We start from the raw sequence: 6,823 nt of genomic DNA on the forward strand, positions 1-6,823 counted from the left end.
GCTCTGATCTGAACAGCATGTGTTTCTGCAGTGAACGGGGCCTGTCAGCTGCTGCACGTCAGCACATGTTGGTCACACCCATCTTCAAACTGTAGATCTGAAGGGGAGGGAACCAGGAAATATATGGACAGAGTGGAGCTCGCTGTGATTGGAGAGCAGGAAGCAGAGGGAGGGGTCATCAAGCCGCCGCTCATTCCAGGAAGAGGAGCGGCTCTGTGGATTCTTTGTTTCCTCATTTCCAGCGAAGCCTCGGTTAAAAGCTGCTCCCCGTTTGAAACCTCTAAAGTTTTTAGTTGTGAAATCCTTCTGGGCTCCTCAGGCTTTGCTGATGGCTCAATAAAACTAAAGTCAGTGAGAATCAGAAGCCAAACAACCACTAATAAAGGCGATCAGTTCAGCTTTTTGATTTGAAAGCATGCAGTCCTAGAATGTGTGGAAAAGGAGTCAGAGATGAGGACTCTAATCACAGGTGCATCACAAGCTGCCATCTTCTCCCCTTTGTTGTTGTCTTTGTAAAGCAGTGACTCCCACTTGAACTTCCTACAGCGTGCTGACGATGTGGCCCCGGTTGGCCTTCTGTGTGAGGGGGACTCTGTAAAAGATGGCCCATATTTTAATCATGTAGTTTCTCTGCAGCAGTGCTGTGAGGAGAGTGTGTTTAATAAATGGAGGTGAAAGCAAAGAACTGATCTTCTCCAGCAACACACAAGACTCTCCTGATAAAGTTCAACCTTTGACCATCACTGGATCCCCTGGAGAAACTGTCAGCAGGTTAAAGATCTTGGAGCTGTGACTGATGGCCGCCTGAACTTCACACAGAGAGCTGACTGGATTTTTAAGGAAGCAAACAGAGATTGTATCTTTTAGCACTTTTAGTGCTTTGACACCATTTACCAGGATGTGGGACACAATGCACTTTTACTATCAGCCTAAACACGTGTTGTGAGCTGAGGAGCTTTAACCTCCACTACATCCCTGGTTAGCAGGATGAAGGCGCCCTCTTGTGTTGTGCATCAGTTTCCACATTTCACTTGTTCACCTGCTGTGATGTTCACTGCAGGAAGACATGGAAACACTTCACTGAGCCTTTGGCAGCTTCAAACAGCATCAGTAAAGAGATTAAATAGATGTAATATCACATTATGTCACTTTGTTCACAGGAGTCACACCCTGTAACACTGATGCTGCATTCAGGTCACATGGGAAAGACGGTACAGAAGAGCTTCCAGCTCACAGATATTCTTCCCGTCAGCTCTCAGGTTGGAAATAGTATTTGTGAACGTGAGATTTGAGGCTGGAAGTTAAAGGGCTTTTTGCCGCTCTGCCCTGAAGGGAACAGCGACTTGTGATGTTAAAGACAGGCGTCATCACAGAGCTCCTTTTCCTGACATTATAGACTTCGCTGGACATCAGGTGGAAACTGCAGCTGATCCTGTATTTGGTGACAAACAAGATGCTCCAACAACAGTGCAAAGCAGACTCAGCGTCTCATTCAGACTCAGACTCCTGTCTCGTCAGTGGCCTTACCTTGAGCACATTAAAATCCCTGAAATTGATGCTAACGTGGAGTTATTAATAGGTACTAATGCTTCAAACCCTATTAGGCTGGATGGTCAGTGGCTTAGGAAGAATCCACAAGCTTTCTTGAGAATATCATCAGCAGTGGCTATGCAGAAATAGTACCACAGAATGAATCGCGTTGTGGAGACGATAACCTGTTCTATATTCCTCATCATGGAGTGTATCACCCACGCAAAGGCAAGTTGCGAGTTGCCTGCGACTATGGAGATAAGTTTAAAGGAACTTCATAGGAGCTTCTAACATTCAGACAAGAACCAGTTGCCTTTATGTCTGATGTGAAGTCTATATTCAACCAAGTCAAAGCGGCTGAGGAAGACAAAGACTTTCTAAGGTTCCTGTGGTGACCTAATGGAGATCTGTCCGAGCAAGTTGAAGAGTTCAGAATGACCGTACATCTCTTTGGAGCTGTGTTGTCGCCTAGTTGTGCATGTTATGCTTTAAGGAAGACTGCAGACGACAATCAGAACAGTTATTAGGACAAAGTGGTTGACACAGTACATAGAAGTTTCCACGTGGACGACTCACCATTGGGGCAGAAAGCAGATTGTTCATGACCTTGCTGACCTTTTCCAGGAGGAGGAGGCTTTCACCTTACACAATGGATCAGTAACAGTTGCAAACTCCTTCAAACAATTCCTGAGAATGAACACTCTAAAAATGTGAGTGAACTCAATTCGGGCACTGGGGCTGCATTGGAGTATGGAAAAAGACAACTTTAACTTTCGTATGAACTTCAAAGAACTGATGCAAACATGACGAGGGATTCTATCAGTCCTTAGTTCAGTGTACGATCCCTTAGGGTACCTTGCACCAGTCCTTCTTCCAGACAGGCACATTTTACAAGAGTGGTGAAGAAGGAACTATGGCTGGGATGAAGAAATTCAGCAAGCCGTAAAACAACAATGGCTAAATTGGTTGACTGAGCAGAAAGAGATCTCAGAGTTCAGAGTGAGTAGGTGCTTGAAACCACACAACTTTGGAACACCAGTCCATTCCCAGTTGCCAGCAAAACAAACCGGGTCATGTAAATGTTTCCTTTCTTCTTGGAAAGGCCAGAGTTGCACCTCTTAAACCCTTAACCATCCCTCGTTTGGAACTCAGTGCTGCTGTTTTGGCTGTTCGGGTGGACAAGGTGGTGAAATCAGAGTTACAGCTTTCTTTGCCAGGGTCCTGTTTCTGGACTGATAGTAGTACAGTCTTGAAGTACATCAACAATGAAAACAAAAGATTTCAAACATTTGTGGCCAACAGAATAGCCGTCATTAGGGAAGCTTCAGACCCAGCCCAGTGGCGGTATGTTCACACAAAACAAAATCCTGCAGATGACGCATTTAGCGGATTGAGAGTCCACAAAATTCTGAACAGCAAAGCGTGGTTATCAGGTCCAGAATTCCTGTGGAAAGCAAGAGAATCATGGATACAGTATGAAGTACAGTCCACAGTGGAAGAGGATGATCCAGAGGTCAAACTGGAGATCTCTACAAACACAATAACTATTCAAGAGGATAATGCAACCAATCGACTCATCACGTATTTCTCTGACTGGAAATGGTTGAAGGTTGCAGTTTCATAGTTACTCAAGGTCAAGAAGACTCTATTGGAGTTGAGTCAAAGTAGAAAGCAACGTGATGGCTGCAACGACTGATCTTTGTTATACTGAGGATCTATTAGCAGCAGGATGCGCGTTCCTTCAGGTCTGTCAGAGGGAAAGATTCGAAACACTGAATCCTGTTCTAGAGGATGGACTGTTAAGAGTAGGTGGAAGATTGTCCAGGACTGCAATGCCAGAATAGAGAAAACACCCAGTCATCCTGTGTAAAGATCAGTACATCTCCATGTTAATTCTTAAAAATGTTCATGAACATATGAGGCATGTTGGGAGAAATTACATCCTCTCCAAACTGTGAGAGAGAGGTTCTGGGTCACTCATGCCAATGCAGCAGCACAGAAAATCTTCAAGTCAAGTTGTGCTTTTTGCAAACGTCACAAAGGAAAAATGTGTGATCAAAAAATGGCTCTCCCCAAGAAAGGATTACTGCAGACTTACCTCCATTTACTGATGTGGGAGTGGACTATTTTGAGCCCATTGAGGTAAAACAAGGACGTTCCTATGTGAAACGTTATGGGGTTATCTTTACATGCATGGCCAGCAGGGCAGTTCATTTAGAAGTGGCGCACTCATTGGGCATGGACTCTTGCATCAGTGCTATTTGTCGTATGCCGAAGACGACCCGTAGCTCACTTTCGCTCAGACAATGGCACAAATTTCACAGGAGCTAAAAAGACCAATTGCAGAGTTAAACAACGGATCAACTGAGAAAGCTTTAATACATGACAACATCAAGTGGACGTTCAGCCCACCTACAGCTTCACATCATGGTGGTGCTTGGGAAAGCATGATCAGACTGAGAAAGGTCTTAGTAACACTTTTACATCTACAGACTTTATCTGATGAAACCTTAGTCACAGTCCTATGAGAAGCAGAAGCAATCTTGAATGACCGACCAATTACTAGTTTCTAAGGATCCTAATGATTTAGAACCACTGACACCTAACCATCTTAATAAATTCATCATAATTGAAAGACCAGTGACAAAATTTAGGCCTGTTGGTAGAACAGTCAATGTATTGTCATATCCGACTTTAAGTTCTGACTTTTGAAAGTTTATTATTATTATTTTACCTTATTTTGTTATTTTAAGCCACACGGAAACAGCACGCGTGTGCAAAACAACTAAAATGTGTGCCAACAACTACTATTCTTCTTGGAAACTTAAAAAACTCCTGCAGCTTCAACTTTGGAAGACAAAACCCCATCCCACCCAACTTAAATCGACAAATGGACGACAAGGGCATGGATTAACTGTGGACGATTAAAATGAGGCAGAGAAGTCAATCATTTGCTATGAACAACAGCACTAATTCAGCTCTGAACTTAACCTTTTAAGGAAAAGCAAATCAGTTAAAGCAGACAGCTCTTTACGCAAACTGGATCCAATGATTGATGAGGACATCCTACAGGTTGGAGGACGGATGAGTAAATCAGCACAGCCAGTGAGCTTGGAAAACACCGCTTCTCCTTCCCAGAGACTCATGTATCCAAACTGATCATGCATGATATTCACCAGCAGGTTGGGCACTCGGGAAGGAACCACATGCTCTCCAGACTAAGTAACAGATTCTGGCTGCCTTCTGCCAGGAAAATAAAAACTTCTTGTGTTTTGCAGACGCATGCAGGCCGATCTGCCAGAGGACCGGGTGGCACCAGATCTCCCTCCTTTTTCTCATGTGGGTATCAATCATTTTGGACCCATAGAGGTTAAAAGAGGCCGGGCACATGTTAAGCGATGGGGGGGTTATATTTACCTGCCTAGTGTGTCGAGCTGTTCATCTGGAAATGGCGAGCACCTTAGATACAAACTCCTGCATCAACGCCATACGAAGGTTTTTATGTCGGAGAGGGCCAATATTCACCATCAGAACAGGCTGTGGTACCAACTTTGTGGGTGCACAGAATGAATTAAAGTCTGCTTTGATCAAGCTGGATCACCAAAGGATTCAGGATGCACTGCTGCCTGATCAGGTCAATGGTTGTTCAACCCCCCGTTTGCAGCACACTTTGGAGGAGTTTGGGAAAGACTCATGAAAGAGGACTCTTTTCCATCCTGAGGCAGCAAACCCTGGATGATGAGATGCTACAGACAGCTCTATGTGAGGTCGAAACCATTTTCAATGATAGGCCCATCACTGCTGTGTCTACTGACCCAAATGATCCAGAACCACCTGCTGCAGCTAAAGGCTAAAACCCTTTTGCCACCAGGATGACCTCTACACAAGAAAGAGATGGAGACAGGTGCAATATATTGCAGACCTGTTCTGGAAAAGATGGACTAAAGAATATCTGTCGCTCATGCAGCAACGGCAGAAGTGGGTCTACACCAGAAGACATTTCAACATCAATGACATAGTAGTCACAGTGGATGAAACTGCAGCCAGGAACTCATATCCGTGTGATACAGACCTTGCCAGGGCCCAGAGGCCTTGTTCGCAGTGTTCTGGTTCAAACCAAAACTAATGTGCTGCAAAGACCCGTTGATAAGCTCTTTTTACTACTCGAGGCCGAAAACTGAGCTTAAAGAAATCTGACACTTACCCCTGACCGATGCGCACTCATTCACACACGGCCCTTTGCACATACTGACAGACTGTACATGGACTCCTGAGCTCTGCACCACATCCGCACTCATTGGACTATGATCTTCTACCCAGCTGAGTATGTAAATGTAAAAGTCTTTTCGACCACTCAAAGCGCTTTCACATTACATCTGCATTCACACACATTCATTCATTCAAGTGCTCAGGTGGAACAGCCACCAGGGGCAATTCAGGGTGAGAGCCGGGGATTGAACCACTGACCTTCTGATTAACGGGTAACCCGCTCTCCTGAGCCACAGCCCTGTGCAACATGTACTTTGAGGGGGATTCATGGGGTAGACTCCTGTGATATAATGCTAATGAGATACAGGATAAATGTGTTGATATGTTGATGAATGTAATGTGTTAGTTGGTGGCATCACCAATTAGGGGCTGGGATGTTGGAGCCATACGTAGAGTTCTTTAATTCAAACCAGAAAACAGATGTTTTGTGTTATTTTTGATATTGTGATTTATGAAATAGGAGGAAATTACATTGCTTATTGACCTGCTCCTCCTTGATTCTGCATCTCTAGGTTGCCCTCAAGTAATAACAATAATAATAATAATAATTTTATTTGTAATGGACTTTACATTTGAAGCATAAGATCATAAAAGCAAGATAAAAACATCAATATAAAATACAAATAGATAGGTAGACTATAGGGAGGGCCTGCGGATGAGTTAGATGGCAGAGAGCCAACAGTTTTCTGACCGCAGCGCTTCACATTAGTTATATAAATTATGTGTTGGTCTTTTTATTTATGTTCTTTATTTTTTCGTTGTTGGAAAGTTAACTGGAGAATAAATAAATAAATTAGTTCAAACGACCAGACTATCTCCGTGTGTGTCGGCGACTCCCCACCTGTCAGCCACTTCATTAGGACTGCTGCCAGAAATCTGACCATGAAACCATGGGGAAAAAGTGAAAACACGTAGACGTAAAATAAGTTATGTAGGGTTATGACAATGCTAATACTTTTCCTTCTGTTGGTCGTTCACAGGGTGGGATGATATCTGATCAGTCTTATCTTGATGAAGGACATTG

This window comes from Micropterus dolomieu, linkage group LG07 (genome assembly GCF_021292245.1).
Source record: "Micropterus dolomieu isolate WLL.071019.BEF.003 ecotype Adirondacks linkage group LG07, ASM2129224v1, whole genome shotgun sequence".
NCBI lineage: Eukaryota > Metazoa > Chordata > Actinopteri > Centrarchiformes > Centrarchidae > Micropterus > Micropterus dolomieu.